This window comes from Leptosomus discolor, chromosome 1 (genome assembly GCF_034619465.1).
Source record: "Leptosomus discolor isolate bLepDis1 chromosome 1, bLepDis1.hap2, whole genome shotgun sequence".
NCBI lineage: Eukaryota > Metazoa > Chordata > Aves > Leptosomiformes > Leptosomidae > Leptosomus > Leptosomus discolor.
The window spans coordinates 115,760,572-115,780,509 of record NC_141391.1 but is presented as its reverse complement, the minus strand read 5'-3'; positions in this window follow the sequence as shown (position 1 = coordinate 115,780,509).

The following is a 19,938-nucleotide window of genomic DNA, read 5'->3' as shown; positions in this document are numbered from 1 at the left end:
GCTGCCGAATATTAAGGGATATCAGGACATTTCTTTAAGTCATTTTTGTGATTTTTTTTTTTAAATTTTTGTTTTCTTTACAGAATATAGAGAAAACAATTAAAATGATGGGTGTTTTAAATACAATTCTATCCAGCAAGGAAAAACAGGTAAATAGAGAGTAATTTGGGGTAGGATAAAATGGCAGGATTAACTGTTCTTAGAAAAGGAAGGATTGAGAAGAACAACAAAGTAAAAATACTGAATTTCATGAAGGAGGCTAATATATTCAGAGAACTGGTAGACTATATCCCCATAGGGAAGACACAAGCCTAAAGAAATTTTGGAGAATTAACAGTTCCTTAAAGAAATTATAACAGGAGCAAAAGCAAACTAACCCAGTACAAAGGAGGGACAGAAAATTTAATTACACATCTGTGGGCTAAATTGCAAGATCTTCATTGACTTCATTTTAGAGGAAGCCACACAAGATTACCAAGGATTGGAATAAAAGAATAGTGTTAGTACATAGGGGCAATGTGAAACAGTTTACTAGCAAAGAATGCAAAAGATCACAAGAAATCATCCTATAAGTACACTAACATGAATAAGGTTAAAAAAAAAATAATAAAATGTTGACCTCCTCTTCAGAGAGAGAGGATGCCGACAGAGTTGAAGTACTCCATGTCTTCTTTGCTGTCAGTCTTCACTAGAAAAATGATGCACAACTGATATCAGCAGCAAAATGCTAGAGGAGGGAATAAACGGCTCAGAGAAACTTACGATTTGTTTTCAGTCTCCATGAGCCCAATAAACTTCATTTTGGGGAGTTTAAAACATCTGAAAGTTCTTTCACATTAATGGCTGGTTTTGAGAACCTCGGGGAAATGGGTAAAACACCAGAAAAATGGAAGAGGCCCAATAGTGCATATATTTCTGAGACAGAAAAGAGAAGTGGTAGAAATTATACATCAGTCACCTTAACCTAGTAGCTAAAAAACTATCAGCACAATCAAACAACCTTTAAGAACTAGCAAGGAAAAAAGGACATGAATAATTGCAAAGAATAAGTTTTATCAAATCTATCTTTTTATGGTGGCATAACAGGTCTTCTCACCTCAACCCTCCTATGGTAGGGAGACTGGTACACATCATGCATGGACTCTGTGCTGTTTATGAGGAAGTCACAGGCAGCAGTGATGGGAACAGAAGTCTAGATGGACAACATGTATAACATTTCCTGGCCTGTCTTATCAGGTGTTCACTCCTAAAAATCAAAAGATGCATCAGGACTAGTCCAACTGGTACCAGTTTTGATTCAATACATTCATTAGCGCTTTGAGTGATGGAACAGAACTGGTCTAGAGGTGACACCAACATGAGGGGGCAGCAAGCACAACACAAAAGACGATGACTTAAAATTATCTTGCATATTGAAGGACTTCTTTTTAGAATGGCATTCTACACAGCCAGCTACAGTCAGCAGAAAAAAATAATGGTTGCACAAACAGAGTCTGGAGAGCAACCTGCTAAAACCAGACAGATACACGGTATTACAGTGGATCACAGAAAGAACACAAAACAACAGTGGCATTCTCTGGCAAAAAATGTGGACATGGAATCAGAATTATAGACAACAGCATAAACTGTACTGCTTCTGTGTTTCCTAGCTTTCATCCATTTTGCTATAGTTACGGGTTCAGCTTTGGGTATTGCCCACCAAAAAGATGGGGGTTACTTGCAGCAATTCCTGAGGATCAGAGGTCAAAGACACATAACCTACAAGGAAAGACTGAACAAATTGGGGCTGCTAACTGAAAAAGTCTTCAAGTATATTAAAGGCTTTTGCGAAGAGAGAGAAGGAATAATTTATCCTCAATGCCCATGAAGGAAAGAACAAGAAATAACAGGCTGAAACTGCAGCTAGCGAAATCCACTTTCCATCACCAAAATTTTTTAAGAACAGGCAAGACAAGCATTTTTTAGTAAGTGCAGACAAAGTTTGTCTTGTCATTTTCTGCAGTGTCTTCCTTCAGGGCATCCTGAAATCCCTTTAAACCCTATAATCTATGATTTGAAGTCAGTTCCCTGCCCATTAAAAATATTTACTAAGTCACTGTATTTCCTTTTTCTACATTTCACATTCTGAAAAAATGTGAAATATTTTTGAAAAGGTTATACTTTTTGGTAACTACTCTAATTAGTGTGATTGCCAGATACTAGTAAGACAGTATTTGCTGGGAGCATGACTTGGGTCTATGGTCTGTTTGTGATGAGACTTTCTGTTTCTACTGTGACACATTCTACCTGAGAAAACATAATTCATAAAAAGGAGGAGGGGGAAAAAAAAAAGCAAGCAACATCTTTCAAATATTGACCTTATTTGCCTCAGAATGCCTTTTACCCCTTACAAAGGCAAAAGCATTGGCCCTTTCAACCTCCTGTAACCAAATATATGTTCCCTGTTGCAGGAAATAGTTTATAATCAACAGAATTTATTATTTTTTCTTATTATTTAAAGAAATTCTCCTGTATTCTAACATATGGCAATCACCCTACAGTACTGAATATTTCAATATTTCATGTACTCACAGATGCATTGTCTAAATGGGAGCATAGTTTCTCTTTTATCATTTATGTTGAAGCTCAACAGTTTCTCCCTGAGCACACCAGTACTGACTATCTAGAGATCTGGTAAACAAAACAAAATCAAATTTGTAAGGACTGGAGACAAAAGAATACATGCCATGCTAAATAGTCAACTATATCACTTGCCACATGTCCTTGCTTGTAATTTTGCATTCACAGCTTCTAAATAATAATATTATTTTTTATTACTAGCATATTGGTCTGTATCATTTTCTTCCCCTTCCCCCAGAGATTGTCTCAATACACATTGGCAAACATCTCAGGAGAGTTTATTCAAAATATTTCTCATGTGAAAGAGTAAAAACTAAAAAGTTCTAAGGAGAATAGAGTTAGCTTGCTGCACAAAAATGAGTGTCTTTCTTACAAGAGCAGATACTGTATACACATGCTTTTAAAGAATTTCTGAACTTAAACGTTGTGGACAAATTTCTCACATGCAATGCTTTCTTAAAAGGTGAAGAGAATATATAATCAGTAATATCAGCATGAAACTTCTCTCAGTTCCCTCCTGCCCCAAATGTTCTGTTTTAACAAGGTGACCTCTTTTACTACAGTTTACCTATGAATACACACTGTTCTTAAAAACAATATATTTACATGTGTGCAAAATTTACTTTAAAATATATCGTTCTAAAAATCTTCGAAAACACTTGAGCAACAACAAAAAATTCCATTTAATTGTAACAAAATATTTTGAAAGAAACATACTATGATAAAATTGTCAGTTATTTAAAAGTTTTCATTTAAAGCTGGAGCATGTGCGAAAGTACTGAAAAGAAAACTATATGCCCTCTTCATATTTGCAGCTACAAATGTAGCAGACTGCAAATTTGGCAAACCTACCATGTCAAGTAGCTCTTGGGCAAGTATAGTAGCTGTCATGAGCCACATAAGATGACCCCAGGATGGTGCTGACTATTAGAAAACTTCTTACCCTGCCTGTCATTGAAATACAAATATTTGGGGAAGAGGTCATGAAAACGGTGCACTTCTGAACTGAGAAGAGTTTCCACTCCTAGTTATTAACTGAGCTTCTCTTCAGCTGGTCATTCCAGCCAGGGCAAAAGGACCATCAGGATCCAGAGACTGCCTCTTTCCCATCAACTCCCACAGTGGTAGTGCACTGAGAATGTCTCTATCAGAAAATCAGCTCGGCTTTTTTGATGTTACTGTACCTCATTGCATCTTACAGTACACAAAGGTTGCTGGAATGCAAAGACATGAAAAATCAGCAGGACAGCAAAGGTGCTGACAACTGGACTGGGATGAGATAATGTGAAAATTTGTGAAACCAGTGAGTGAGATGCGGTGGAACAACACTGGCAAATGCTGACAGAAGAATATATTTTCTGAATGGGTATGCTTGCTGAAACAGTGAGTGACAGGATTGCCAAGGAGAATTAGATGGCTGGGTCACTGACCAAAAAACAGGAAAGCTTCATGGCTACAAGAGAACGCATGACTAATGCTGAGATGGGAAAGGAATTTGCTCAAGAGGAACAGTGTTAAACTAGCAGGAAATTAGGGAAGACAGCAATGGCGCACACCTGTACAAGTTGCAGGCTCAGAAAAATATCAACCAACAATTTATTACTTGTTTATATAAAAGATGAAGCCAAGTAATAACCCTGAGGTACTCAGATTAAAATCAATTTGCAATGAGTTTCTAGTCTCAAGAAACTGTAGACAAGAAGAAAGAGATGAAGATTAATCTGGCTGCTTTAAGAATGTAAAAGTATTAAACAGAAAAGGAAGATAAGAAATGTCAGACTGCAACTGAAATAGCCTACATCCATCTCTGGTATAAACCACCATTAGTTTTGCCAGTGTCAGCATACACTGGCTATGGTGCTCCATTGACTCTTACTGTCCTATAAAGAGTCCATCAGTCAGACTCTTCTGTTGGAGGCTTGATGCAAGAAAGAAGCAGAGGTTCTGGTTTAGCTGCAAAAATTAGGCATATCAGAGACAGCAAGTATATAAAGAACTTGTACTTGCTTTGAGACAGAGGAAACAAGATAAAAGCTTTGAGCTGGGGACTGTGCTGGTGCTAGAGGTGGTTTGCTTCATTAACCCCTCATGATGGAAATGGTGGGAGATAGCAGGAAAAAAAAAAAGTAAGTTGAAACAGCTCACAGAAAGATTATGAGAAATCAGAATTAAGATGAAATGTGACAGGGAAGATTCCAGAGAAACAAAAAAACTAGGGAAGGAGAAGATGCAAATAGGAAACGACAGTGAGGAACTGCTTGGGATCGTAACCGAGCTCAGTGGAAAGCAGTGTGGCACTTGCTGAACTGGAACCACTGAATTATGGGATTATGCTCCCAGAACTCTGCACTGCAGCATCCTCTTCCAGCTACTCAAGCAGCTCTAGATTTATTATACTGTACAGCTCCCTGCCTTTCTTAGCTTGACCTTGTAAAAGCGTTGAAGTCAATGCTGAACGGAAAACTAACCAACACCTCTCTCTTCCTGTCTTTTTGCTTCTCATTAAATTAGTGAGAAAATGTAAATGTTATTGTCTCTCTTTTCACCAATTGTTGACATGTCAGGAGCTAACAGTGAGATTTAATTCAGAGCTTTGTGCTCTTTCTTCAGAAGCCAGTGGCCTCCATAGGTACTAGCAGCAAATATTCAAACGGCAACATTTTTACTTTCACCTAATGTTGTGATGGGTCCATAAAACATAAAGGAAGAACTTAAAATGGAAGGCAACTGGGTGCTTATGAAAGCATTTCCTTCCAGGGTTTAGCAGCATTCTATACTAAGTTTGTACGAAGGAAAACCTTGTCTGGGACAATTGCGTAAAGCTCCAACATGGAAACTCTGGAAACACAAACAAAAAATTCACAAGCCTGCAGATGGAGTTTGATCCACATTATTCAAGAAAAACCTTGGTGAGCTCTTCTTTTTTTCAAGGTGGTGGGAAGAAGGAAGGGAGTTTGGCTTACTCAGACTTCATTTGGTTTCTTTGTTTCAGATTTTTGTTACTGAGTGTGATTCTAAAGATACTGAAACTGCTCAAATACAGAAAGCAGTGGGGCTTTATGTCCAGATGGCGAACAGAAAAGATGCAAGGGAGATGCATTTTGCAGAAAACACAGAGTATGCTCACCTTTCCTTCATCTTGTTTCTCTCTGTATTTCATCAGGTCTTTTCTCACAGAAATAAAAGTTATAGCTACCACCTGTGTGGTTCTTCTGTTTAAGTCCAGGAAAAATAAATGGTATGTGACAGGACATTTCATTCAGCTGGCTACCTCCATTCTCACAGAAGTGGGAACATACATTTAGGCATGTAATTTCAGACCAAGCATTCCCACATCAATTCATAGTTTTAAGGGATCTAGGACTTATTCAATGTCATTACTCTCAGCCTCAGGACTAAGGTTTGTATTATGCTCTAACTCCTCCTTCTGCTAGAAGATCACGTGCTACTTGATGCTTTAAAACAGAAGTAAAAACCTCATCCTTCCCAAAGCAAAATTCAACTCTTACAAACAAAGTGCCAGATTTGATTTATTGGAGTGCAGTCTGAGCCAAACACAGGGCACAGATTTCTACAGCAGCCTGGCATTTACCAGATGTGATACTTGGCTCTGTTGTTGCCTTTCTTTTCAAGCAGAGTGCCTGAAGTACTGCTGTACAGACTATGGCAAATTATACTTTTTGTTTCACAGTTTTTCAGTGTGAAGCGACCCCACTCAGAACGCAGTAGGAGCCACGGTGCCCACCAAGTGTTTGCAAACATAGCAGATCCAGAGCCACAGCCTCTGTAGGGGCAGAGGGTCCCAGCTCTACCAGGGCAAAGGCATGCTGCCTTATGCTGGGTCTTACGGTCCCAGGTGAGATGCCTGACCCCCACCTTCATGTCCCAACTCATTACTGTCTGCAAAACACTTTCCTTGGCAAAACACTGCCAAGGAGGCCCTGTTTTTTGTTAGAACTCTGAGGCCTTGCTCAGCATAGGGATGTGGTTCTCAGCTCTGTCAGGATGCTGAAAAATGCTGCCTGGAAGAGGTTAAATCCTGCTGATCCAGCTCTCCAGCAGGGAATTTTCCAAGTTGACAGAGCTGGGAGCTCTGGGCTGGGCACCCCCCATAGGTATGGTTCCTACCCTTACCTAGAAACTATGTGGTCTTTTTCTCTCTTCTATAGTTTCCTTTAATTTTATAAAACTGTCTTCTCTCTGGTTCCTCCCCAGAGCTCTGGAAGGTCTGCTTCTGTGATGAAGCACACAGAGTAACATTCTGGCACCATGAAAGTCAACATCAAATTAGATTCAGCATGTAGTTTAACTTTTACTTTAGTTTTAGTAGAGAGTAACTTTCTACTTCTTCAGGGATGGGGACAGCAGGGAACACAAAATCCCACATTACAGATACTTACACTATCTACATGTTGTAGAGTCTAGCAACAAGGAAAACTTAACTCCTATTTTCCTTCTGTTTGTGTTCCATTTAGATTTATTTAATTTTTTGTTGGTTTGGGGTTTTTGGTTGGATTGGGTTTTTTTGGTTTTTTGTTTTTTGGTTTTTTTTTAGATTGCAAAACCTCTTGTAAGTAATCATAAAAGCTCTTGAAGGGTGAGGGCCTTTATCTTTCCCCAGAATTAGCATAGCACAGGTTGCTTTCCTGTGCAGCTGGAGGCATCCACTTATAAGTGAGAGTGGCTCATTCTCCTCAGCCAGCTAGTTCTCAGCCAAGAATCTAACAAAGGGAAATAATTTTTGTGTTTATTTGAAAATGTTATTCCCCATGTTGCATCGCATATTCACATTGCTGTATAGGACCAATAGAAGACAAACCCTGCCCCAAGGAAGTTAAAAATAATGCCTTCACAGTTCTTCTCCCCCCTCCCCAGGAATTACACGCTAGTTATTATAGAAAAATAATATATTAAGAGCTAAATATTACAACGGGGAGTCAGGTTGGGGGACAATGCTCTTTTCTCTGCCCACACACCTTTTTCCTGATTCAGGGGCAAGAATATCTACTTCCATCTCCTGCCAGCTGTGAAGACAAAAGAAGGGACATAGGAGGGAAATAAAGCCTGTGGTGAGCCAAGCCACTCTTTCTTGCCACCTGAGCTATAGGGGGATGCTACTGATGCTACACTCAAGAATTGGGAGAGACTTTTTGCCAGCAGGTCTCTGCTCCCCCCCTCCCCCCACCTCTGAGCGCTCATGCACTCATTATGGGAGCTGGTGCCTGCAGCCACCCATGTCAGGTCACCATCCACGTGGGAACAGGGGTAACAAATCTGCAAGAAGCAAGAGGGAAATCCTGAGGGAAAGAAAAGGTCAAGAGACTGAGGGCAGGGGAAGAGACATATGTGGAAAGAGCATTGAGACCTTCAAGGTAAAGAGATCAGGATAGACTTAGAATAAAGGGAAAACGTGGAGGACAATAAGGCTCTTGAAGACAAAGGGTGAGATCTGGAAGAAGAAAATGAAAGAAGGCAGACCAACAGATCATGAAAATGTTTCAGAGAGTCAAAGGCCTTTCCTCGTCCCATCCCCTTCTTTTTTCTTTTGTTTAAGAAGTTATTACAGGAGGAAAAAGCCAACATTTGGGAGACTGAGTAGTAACAAACTAAAGGCCTTGATATTAAAAAAAACAAACCAAACCAAACCAAAACACGATAGGAAGGGCCAAAACACGGCTTTCTTATAGAAGATAGTGAAAAACAAACTTGGGAAGCGCACCAGTGGTCCAGGGCTCTTTTTACATACTGTGTATGACACATCCTATTTACTATCTGTAAGCATTTTGGCCAAAATCACTCCACGTATACAAAGTACTTTGTGTGATAGTAGATGTTACCTGCATTAAGGTCTGACAACAATTTAACACCAGCTAACTAGCTGCAATCATGCAATGGATGGGAATTCATGTGGTTGAAGCAGTGGTTTGAAAGTGTTGAAAGTACTATGATGGGCATCTTTATAATTCTTTCCCCACAGGCTCAGAAGTTGCATATAGTTGTAGAAGGGAATTTTCTAACTGGGGAGGGGTGTGGTGGTGTGGTGTATGGGGAACAACCACAATCAGTAGGAAAAACATAATCCACTGTGCATTCTCAGCTTTGCTTGGTTTTGGAATAAAAAGGTAATAAAACATAGTAAATAATTTCTGTTCTTAAGAACACCTTTTAGTCAGACTTAATTCTGTCTCAAGTTGTACAGTCAAAGAAAGGAAAACCGTCCTCGAGCTACCTGGCTTATCAGCATGCTTAAGAAGACAGAAAGACTACTTGTTGGCTGTCCCTTTTGCTTCCCCTCTCCAACTCACTGATAAAAGCAGCTGAGAAAACAGGAGTTGGAAAACAAGTTTGCAATTTACTACAGTAGGGCAGCAGAAAATTCTTGCCCCCTCCAAACAAAAAAGGATGATCAACGATTCAGAGAACTGTCTAGGGTCACAGTGATCCCTGGACCTTCTTGGTCACGTAGTATTTCAGGCTATCCCTAAAACATAGCTTTTGTTTGCTGGACATTTAGATCAATTCCATTGATACTCTCCTGAACTGAAATAGATAGATACATTCTTTGATCTTGCATCAGGCTACTATTTAATATAAAGAAACCCTGTATATCTCCACAAGCAAAGAGTTTGAGGTCATTATTGAGATACTAGAAGTAACAAAACAGATTATCGTGTGCGAGTGCGTTTTTGCCCTATTTTGAAAATCGTAAGCAATTTTGTTATGCTTATTTGCACAATAAGTGAAATCAAATGTGAAATGCGGTAATAGGTCTTATCTCTCCGCTAAAAGAAATATTCACTCTTTTCTTCCTTATTTGTTCAATCTGAGACTTCTGTCTCAATTTTATATTTTTTTTTCTGGATGAAATTTATTATCAGCTGTATTAACAGAACATTCACTGTTTGTTACGTGTTACCTGGTCATATTAGGTTTTAAAAATATATTTATGGAGCTTTGGTGAGTAAACAGACACATTTCCTTTAAAGTAAAAGAAAAGAAAAGAAGACAAATGCTGCAAATCAACAATCAACTGCAATTAGAAATATTAACTAGAACCAAAGTAATGAGTCTTCACAGCCAGTTAATATATGCCTTAATAACTTTTTTACAATATTTAGTATGCAGTGCAATTGCTTCCTAATGCTGCATGATACTTTTAAATATGAAAATGTATATTGAGATCACAGATAAAAGTGTTACATGACATTTCTCCTTGGATTAAAGATACCTTGTTTGTTTGCAATGACATGAGAAATGATAATGGCTCCTGAAAAACTGATATTTTTTTGTCATGTCACAGGTCCATTGAAATTTTCCTCTTTTCTGTGACTTTTAATACAAAGCGAGACATAAAACTGCATTAAATCAAATCTTAGAGGCTTAGGTTGAACCTTAAAATCAGAATAGTTGACATAATTCTTGATAAGTCTTTAGGTGTGGGCAGAGCAACGCATAATAAGGAACAGGTTTGGATCTTGTATTCAGCTTATAAATGACTTCAAGGTACAGTCCCGTATAGAGAACATTAACATTTAACCTTCAAGTAATAAAGGCATGAAGGCTTATTATTCAAAATCAGCTTGGAGAGCAAACATGGCAACTGTCATCTTGCAAAGAAAAAGTGGCAAAATCGATACCTTTCGCGTACAGGATCTCCCATTCTTAATCAGTAAAAATATATGCTTAAATTTCCATTCACCTTTCCATGCTGGGAAAGAGCACTCCAGTCACATTAATGCTGACAGGAAAGATGAAAGACTAGTAGCATCTCGCCTGGAAGACCTACGTGCTGCAAAGTACTAGAGTTTTGGGTAGGAACGTGGCAATTCGAAAGGAAATGTTAAGGTGCTGAATTTGAAGCCAAGGGGACTGAACTTATCTAAACAAAAAGGTTTATTGGCATACCTGGAAGACCCTGTGAACATCGTACCCAGTAACACAGAGATATGTGAGACAAGAAGTTATTAACCCAAATTTGGAACATTGGAAACACTCTTTTAATGGCAAGTCATTCTGCCTTTCTGTCTTTTGCACATTTTGTTGCTCACTCTTTGCTTTTCTAAATACCCACCACACTTATGGCAGACATGTGGAAATGAAGGCCGGCGTACTTTGGCTCAATTCCAGGAATTGTCTCCTCTGGCTACAAGCCTCAGGAGTTGCCCAAAGCAATACCACAGTCCTCACAGATTAATTTTTGGCTAATTAATAATCTTTTATCCAAACCCTCATCTGGACACTATTTAATTCATTCTACTAGCCTGACTGCAACAATTTATTTGCTCTTGTTCCATGTCTGTTCCTGAATGTTCCTGCAGCATATACATCTCTAGGAAGAGAGATGTATTCTGCTGTAACACCTTGACAGGGGATTTTGGGAGAGAGGGTGAAGAGTGAACCTTGCTCACAGCTGCTTTTATAGTCCCCCAGGAAGACAAGAATACAAAGTAAGAGCTATCAGAAAAACATTCTTCCAACTCAACTAACACAAGATCTGCACTAGCACTTACATGTACGCAGACAGAGTAAAAAAAAAAAAAAAAAGTCATCCACAAGCTATCTACAAATCTAAAGGAATTAGCAAAACATTTTATTTTTGTCCCATAACTGCAAAGTTAACAAAACATGTCGTTCTACACCAGGTCTTTCCATGCATTTATAGTGGCAGGGAAATTAAAGTAATTTAAAAGATGCCATCTTTGTCCAGGCAGAATCTTCTCAGTGATCTCACACACACACAAAAAAGAGATGTGACAGAGTGCAACAGTTTGCCAGTTTATCGGCATTGAGGCCTGGACCTCATAACAGATTTTTAAGATCTATCAGTGTACAAGTACTCTGTGAGGAAAGACACCACTTCCCTGTTTCCATGGAAGTGGCTATTTTGGTCCCTCTCTCAGCAATTCTATCTTCAGAATAACAAGCAAAACCCAACCATGTAGCCAAGTTACTGATAGCAAGGATTTGTCCATCAACCTCTTGGAACAGATATTAGGGTAAAAGCATGAAAACAATTTTGCTTTTTGCAGTGCCATGGCACATAATCTTTAAAAACAATCTATATGTCACAGTTGGCTGGAGTCAACATGAGACCCCCATCGCTGGCACTTTCCTTAAAGTCAATGAGACCACGGATGTGCTGAAAGACCAACCATGTTTCTAAGTGTGGATAAAGAAAAAAAAATAAAAATATAACTGGCTATGAAAAAAGCAGGGAACAACTTTTTTTTTTTTTTCATAATGTCAAACATAAATATCAATAATCAGAAAACCCTCTCTGAAGTGGGGAAAACATGCAACAACAGAAGCAGGATTATTTGCATTGTTTTCTGCAAAGCTTGTAATGCAGTCAGGCACAGAATGCCACAAGCAAAATCTCACACATTTCAGCCATACCAAAGATGGTCTGAATTTTGAGTAATACAAATTCCATAATTCCACAAAAATAAATTCATCAAAATATATTTTTCTGTACTACATATTATGTTACACACTGTAATGAAAAAAAAAAACAAACCAACCCAACCCAAATAACCAAGACAAGGTGGAAAATTTCCTCAGTAGTCTGAAATTCATTCTCGATAACTACAATTGAGATTGGCAGTCCTAGTTTGTGCAAAAACACCTGTGTCATTAAGTTTATTGTCATGATTCCAAAAGTTACATACAAGATACAAGATTAAGTCATACAGCCTGCGGGGGGAAGTAAAAAACAACCAAACAAAAAAAACCCAGAGAAAACAAAATACCCAATCTTCCACTGCATGCTTATTTTTCTTATTGCCTAAGTTGGGTAAGAATTATATAAGTTATATCTGGTTTTGTCTCTTAAATATAACATTGCACTAGCTACACAAGATTTTCTAAAACAGCGAAGAAATAAGGGGAAAAAAACAACAGGGTTATGAGTATCTATTTATCAGCCTGACCTGAGGTAATACTACTTTCATTTTCTCTCCTTTCCTTCTTGAGAGTTGTTGGGAACAGCCCTAGTTGTGCCCAAATGTCAATGACTCCTAACAGATGTTTTGGTAACTGAGAACAGCAAGAGCACATTAACAAAGTAACCCAGTCATCTTCCCTGCTGGGGATGCTGATGAATGCTGATATAAAACTGCTTTAGTCCCACTTCACCTGAGCAGCACGGAACAACAATACGCTATAGACTGATCTCACTCGTTTACCTCCTGAGCTCCTAATGTTGTTGCTACTAATACCAGCCAAAAAAAAAAAAAAAAAAAAGGGTGGGGTGGAAGGGGAGGTACATCAGGAAAAGCAGGGAAGGAAAATTAAAGTATTATGCACTCAGAATCATTAAGGTCAGGAGGAGACTTGAGAAGAAAAAGCTTGCTCAAGTTGGGTTTTGATTGCTGTGTGTTTTTAAGTCATGTGTTTTTCCATACAAGACACAAAAAGTTCCCTGCCTAATGAATAAAATAGACACAAGTAATGAGACAGAAATTCTTTGCTCAAATATTACCAGCCTTTGAACTGTTTTTGTCAGAAAGGATGTCTATAGGCTTGCTTTCAGAATTAGTTTGCAAAGATCCTTCTGTCATCTTCAGATCTCTGTTGACTTCTCAACAATATTCAGGTTGTTGCACTGACTTCTCCACTGCACCCAAAGGCTGGCTCTGCCACTGGTATGTGCGACAGAATTTGGCCTTTTGTGACAACAGGACCCTCTTCAAAGGACTGAGGAACTGCTGGGGAATGGCAGGATGCCGCTGGCTGTCAAAGTGGGGCAGACACACCCTGGCTGAACTGAGAAAGCCCTGAGGGAGTCCAGAGATGAAAAGCAAACTCGGGGAAGGTGGAAGCACAGAGAGGCTATGGAAGAGAGATAACCCGTGTGCAAGGCTGGATTCAGGATGGGCAAAGCTTGGCTGGAGCTGAAACAGCTGAGAGATGAGCAGGGCAACAAGGAGGGAGTCTACAGGTACCTCAGCAGCAAAATCAAGATGGAAAATGTGAACTTGCTGCTGAGTGGGGAGTTGCCTTATGTAAGAAAAACATGGAAAAGGCCAGGGTATTTAATGCCTTCTTTGCGTCAGTCTTTGCTGAGGAGATCTGCTCCCAGTGTCAGCGTCACGGTGTAAACACAAACTACCAGACAGAGGAGAATCAAATTATGGGATGCTTGAGTAAGCCAAGTGTATACCTGTCCACGGAACAGGACAAAGCATACCAAATCATGCTGGCTAATATCGCCATGAGGCCACTCTCTATCATCTTCAAAAGGCTGTGCCAACTTGCATGGTCCCCAATGACTAGAAAAACACAAATGTTACTGCCATCTCTAAGAAATAAATAAATAAATCAGAACAGCAGGACTAGGATCCAGGGAACTATAAGCCACTAAAGGCACCCTTAAGTACCTGGGAAAATTATTTATTTGGCAAGCCCTCATGAAAGACACTTCTATGCATGTGAAGGACAGGAAGGTGATTTGGAACAGTCAGCACAGATTTACAAAATTGCACTTGAGCAGCATGATTACCTACTATGATGAAACGACTGGCGCTGTGAACCGAGGGACAGCAGAGAATGTAATTTACTTTCAGTTTCTGAAGTCTTTTGCCAGTGTCACCTGGCAAATAAGTTACAATGGCTGGGACTAAATGGGTGGTCTATGAGGTGGCTGGACTTTTAGAGTCAACAGTTTGAAGCCTGATTGAAAGTTATAACTTTTTTTTTTTTTAATGAGTAGCATATCTTACGGGTTGATAGTGGAGCTGATAGTGTTAAAAATCGACCTTTGAGCTGGGTGACAGTGGGGACTGATCCCTCAAGCCGTCTGTGGATGGCACCAGGTGGCAGTAAAGTGCACGGCTGCCGCCGTGACAAGATGGGAGAAAAGGTCAATAGGAAAACTCTGGAGATTCAAGGAGGACAGAAAGAAACTTCTGCACCTGAGACAGAATAACCCCAGGCAACAGTACAGGCTGGGGATTGACAGGCTAGAAAGTGGCTTTGCAGTGGAGGCGACTTACATTATTTACAGCGTAGCAAGTGCCTCTTCCATCTACTATCAATAAAGCAGGCCTACTTCATACACCAGCTTCAACTTTCCATTCAATTTCCCAGCCTAAAAATAAGTTGCAGTAATCTGATAAGGTGTCAGAAAGAAAATGAGTATCAGAAAGAAAATCTGTCATAATACAGAACAGAAGCAACTAGAGCAATATATTTCCTAGGTTTTCTTCCTCTCTCATATTCTGAGGCTGGTCATCTGAACTAGTCAGAAAGGGGAACAAAAATAAAAGCCAACCCAAAAAACAAGAACAACAACAACAAAAAATCTCATGACCCATGACAACCAGACAGATAGTGAAGAAGATATGAATGAAATATTTATCAGGTCCAAATGGTAGACATGCCAGATACCTATTTGAAAATAGGATCTTATCCTACTTTATTCTGTTGGCACCATCACTTTTATAACTTATCATTTCTATTAGATAGTGTATATCTGTCTTTTACTTTTCATCTGAAAATGTTTAATCAACTTTTATAATTAGAGAAAAGAGATTGGGCTGACCAGTTTGCAGTTCATAAGCTCTACTAGGTTTCAGTAAAAATTTTATACAAATGTATACCGATATTGCACTGAATTTTGCATGCTAGACAGATTGAGTTCACGTTCTGCAAGTTTTCTAAAAAGCAGAACTAGCATCAAAGTAAAAAGCGCCCAGCTTCCTGTTCACTTTGTCGTAGGTCTGCATTTTCAAACACAGTGCATAATCATAAGTGAAAAAAAATGAATGGGGTCAGCCAGAATTATTTTTGTAAAACAGCATATTATACACAGAATTTCAAGGGCGGGGGTGGTGGTGGGAAATTACAGGCTCTCTTTATTTTGGAAAAGAGTACTGTGTAAGACTTCTTAGAATTCAGCTCTACAAGGTTTTAAGATATCTATGCATGCCTTTATGAAATGCAGCTTAACCAGGAACAAAACAAATGGCCAAAATGCAAAGCATAAGTTCTTAGTTCTTGCAATTAAAAATTTTTAAGTGTTCTCCACTATAAGTACCCATGCTTTCCAATTTTTTACAAGCCTAGTGATTTGAATATTGGACACTACATTTGAATGAGCTCATCTGCCCAGATAAACCAGCATAGCTCCAATAAAGCAAAAGAGCAAAATGAGTTTACAGCCACTGAGAAATTTGTCTCATACTGCAAAAATCTGAAAAAGATGTTTTTTTCCTAATTATCTTTGGAGCCTTGACCACACCACCCTTACAAGTACTCTTTCAGAATTGTTTGGTAATGTCTTTGCTCAAGCAGAGACCACACAGCGTTAAAGCCTGCCGACACCCCCAGCTGTGCATGGGCTTAGGCCAGCCAGGATGGCAGCAGAGATCACTCCTGCCCTCCCTGACAGCGGCCAGCAGGGCCAGGATCGAGGTTAGCCCATGGGCTTTGCAGGTGCCAGTGGAAGACAGCAGAGAGGAGAGGACTGCCAGCTTCTGTCAGGCGTGACCGGCCATCCCCTTCTCTCCCTCCCCCCTCTGTGGGCAGCAGCCGTGTGGCATTTCATGCCCCCTGTGGCATGGCAGGGGCATGCTGTGGCGCAGTGGCACAGCTACAGGAGGCAGAGGTGCGAGGAGAGGGGAAGAACAATCTGCTTTTGCCCAGCACAGCCTCTCTAGTCACCGACCCTGAAGCAATGCTCCAAGATCCTGGCATTCCCATTTCCAGCTTGCCTCCCATGTGGGGAGACTGCTGTCCCCCTGCCTGACACCCAGGGACCACGTCAGGCTACTCTGCTCCAAGGCCTGAGCCTCTGTCTGCCAACTGCCCAGCCTGGCTCAGGCAGGTGTCAGCCAGGAGCAACCAGCCCAGGCGCTGTCTCCTGCAGCTTCAGCTCCCAGGGATCGAGCCGTCTGACAACAGGCTGATCTTTTCTGGAGCATCAGCCATGGAATTTGTATAGTTCCCCTGAGTAAACCCAGCAGGCTTTTTCCCCTTATCACAGGGGCTCTATAGCTTCTGAGTGAGGTGCTTGTATTTAACTTACCCAGAGAAAAATCCTGTGTTTTCCCTTTTAGGAATAACATATATCATCTGAAACTTTTAAATGCAAACACACCCCCAACACATTAATCACTCTAAAACAAATGTAGGTCTTAGAAACCTTCATCGTGACTCTTAAAGCCAGAAGTTATATGTGGGTGAAGACAGGCTTTTCTAGCACTAAGCCATCCATCCAATTGATGGGCAGCACTACCAGCTCTCCTCAGAAGTCCCTTTCCTTTCAGGCTACTTGTATTTAATTTCATACATATTTGGCCAAGTCATATTATTTTAAGCTTCAATTACTTATGTCAATTCTTATTCACATAGTCGAACTGTCCTTTTAACAAAAGGATGGGTTGCAGTCCAGGACACACACTGAATATTTAACAATCAGAATTGACCCAAGTGAAAACATGAAAGCAGTTGAGGAAGCACTGCAGTCTCCTCACCGTGTGTTCAGAACAGGAGCTAATAGAAAAGCAGCTAGAAACGTTCCTTGAGCACCGCAGTTACAAGCGAGTGCACAAGGCAGCAGAATGCCAATGCCATCGGGCAGCTGCTACTGCAGAAGCTCCACCTGTGAAACACACTGCTCAGATCATAGGAGGTCAAGCTTTCACTAGGCGACCACGTCTTTGGTCGATGTACTTCCTAGTCCTCAGAGACTCGACTTCTAAGAGCCAGGTCTACACAGCCCAAGTCATGTTTACTGTATGACATCTTGGCCACTCTTGCCTCAGGCTTGTTTATCTCTGTTTTCCTTTCTTGCCTAAGGAATCAGACTGAATGCTTTCTCAGTAATGGGACTTTTGAGAGCTTGCTTTCAAACAACCTATAAAATTCAAAACAAGTCTTCCTGATTTGTTTCTTTGGTACTATATTCCCACTTCAACTCCTGCCAAAGCTCCCCTCCCAAGGCAGGCAAAAGTTTCTTCCAAACTATCTTCCTCCCATATATTAATAAAGCATTACCGCCAGGTCTGTACTTGCAGCAGGCTTTCTTTTCGCTGACCTCAAGGTAATTGTATACAGATTTCCAGCCAAGCACTGTTGCTAGCTTAATTTTTGTTTTCTCCACTTAGGGCATTCAGATTCACAGAGGTTACACCATGCCTACCGCATTATGATACACACAGTACACTACAATTACTCTGCTAAAACTCAAGCAATATTAGCATATATAATTAGCAAACCCTCATATTACCATGTTGTAGAATTAGCAAACAACATGTAATCTGAGAAATTTTTTTTTTTTGGTCTGGTTCTTTTCACCCCCTAGGTGTTACAATTAATTACACCAGTGTTTTTTGTTTTGCAAGTATTATTATAGTTAACGATGATTAGTGTAGATAATTTTGTTAGGTTCCCATTTTCTAGCCTAGGGGTATCACTTTCATTTTAAAGTGTTGATTGTTTCTTATCTAACTTTGAAAATGAGATTAGATACATTTAAAATCATGTTTCTTATATTGTCTAACTATGTAGATTTATATGGTAATTTAAAATCTGATAAGCTATGAGTGGCATAAGACTGCGTAATAAAGCAATCACAGCAGTTGACACTTTGGAAGGAATTAAATTGAGTTTTGCTTCAAAAGAGAGAGACAAAAAATATGCAGCACTACACGCTGGGGACCAAAGTGCTGGGGGAAACATTTAGGGCTAGAGAGTCATTACTTAACTTACATGCAGTGCCCTCATTTTCTCTGCACGACTGGACAGGTGCATCCATTATGTGTTATTTCAGGAGGAAGAATAAAGGAAATAAATGGTCAAATACCAGGAGCTGCCTAGAACGAGATCGACTCGCTGAGAATTTCTGTGATGGGACTTGGATTACAGGCTTCTCCTAATGCAGTTCTCTTTGCGTGCTTTTGCATGGGCATGGATGGGAGAATAATAAGGTAGGGCTGACCCCAGTCCAGTGGATGCAGTTTCTTCTAGAAGAAATTCAAATTCTCCTCACAGGTGGGGCAAAGCAAAAGAAACTTTTGCCTTCAGATTCCAAGGCAGCTTCTGAACCAAAACTGGAAATTGAATTATGCATAAGAACTTTGCGCAGAAACGTCCTTTTCAGCATATACGAAAGGGAAACAAGAAGTGAAATGGGGGGTTTTAGGGAAGGGTGATGCCCCTGGGGACTGTTAGGTGACACATGATTTTTCAGGATGGGAAGTTGCATGTTGATTTTCTTCTTAAAAGAAGTCACCCCAGTATATATTTTCAGGTGTTAACTCAGGGACTGCCATACTGCAGCAGGAAGGTGGTAGAACAGAAAAGGCTAAAAGTACAGTCTGGAGCGTGCTAGGAGAAATGTCCATTGGGACTATAGGTCTTGCACACTGGAAACACAATCTTGGAGTCTCCAAAGACTATAGCAGGGGCTGCTCTGAACATGTCTGAGCAGTGCAGTGGTACAAGGCCATCACCACCCTCAGACACTCCACCCAGGCACCTTGCTCTCCCAGCAAAGGACACAGACCCCTCTCCTCCCTAACTCAGGGCTTCAGAGGAAGCTGGCTCTTATTACAAGCGCTCTCCATGAGTTAGCCTACGGCATAGCCTATGCATGTCATTAGGAGGGCAGACTGGTGACTGGAGAAGACTACAGTTGCAATGTACGACCTTCCTGGAATACATATTAGGGTGACTTTGAAAACTTGCGCTATGATGGCAGAGGGAGGGATGTGCTGTGCCTTATATAAATGATCTAGTTTTTAGCAAGACAAAAAAGAAATGCAGATACATATGTCAAGCCAACGCACATTTAAGAGCAGCTGAGCCTCAGTCTGAAAAGCAGAGCTGTGATCTACTTTTTTAGTTATACAATCCATTTTTTATGACCAAATTGTGATCAAACACTATCATAACCATTGTTCTTGCAGATTTTGCATCTGAATGGTAGACACTGCTGTATCATCAGACAGCTGAGCCACAACACAAGACACATCCTTTTCCTGGCTGAACAGCATGATTATCTGTCATAAATAAAGATGATACAAGCCCTGGGTGAAAGTAGGTGGTGAGGATACTTTGCCCTGAAACAAGATCATCCTGAGTTAGCAAGCAGAGAGCTCCCACGGGAACAAGACAAGATTTGCCTTTGCTTTTAGAAGATAATTTTATGGCATTTCCCACTCCCCCGTTTCTCTCAAAGTCCTGTGCATGGCAAGAATAATTTGTAAGAGGGCCGGTGTTGCTGAACTATGGAGGAATCCATGTTCCCTCCATAATTTTTGTTTAAACTGAAATAAAAATTAATCAAGTATCACAAATGCATCAAGAGATAAACAA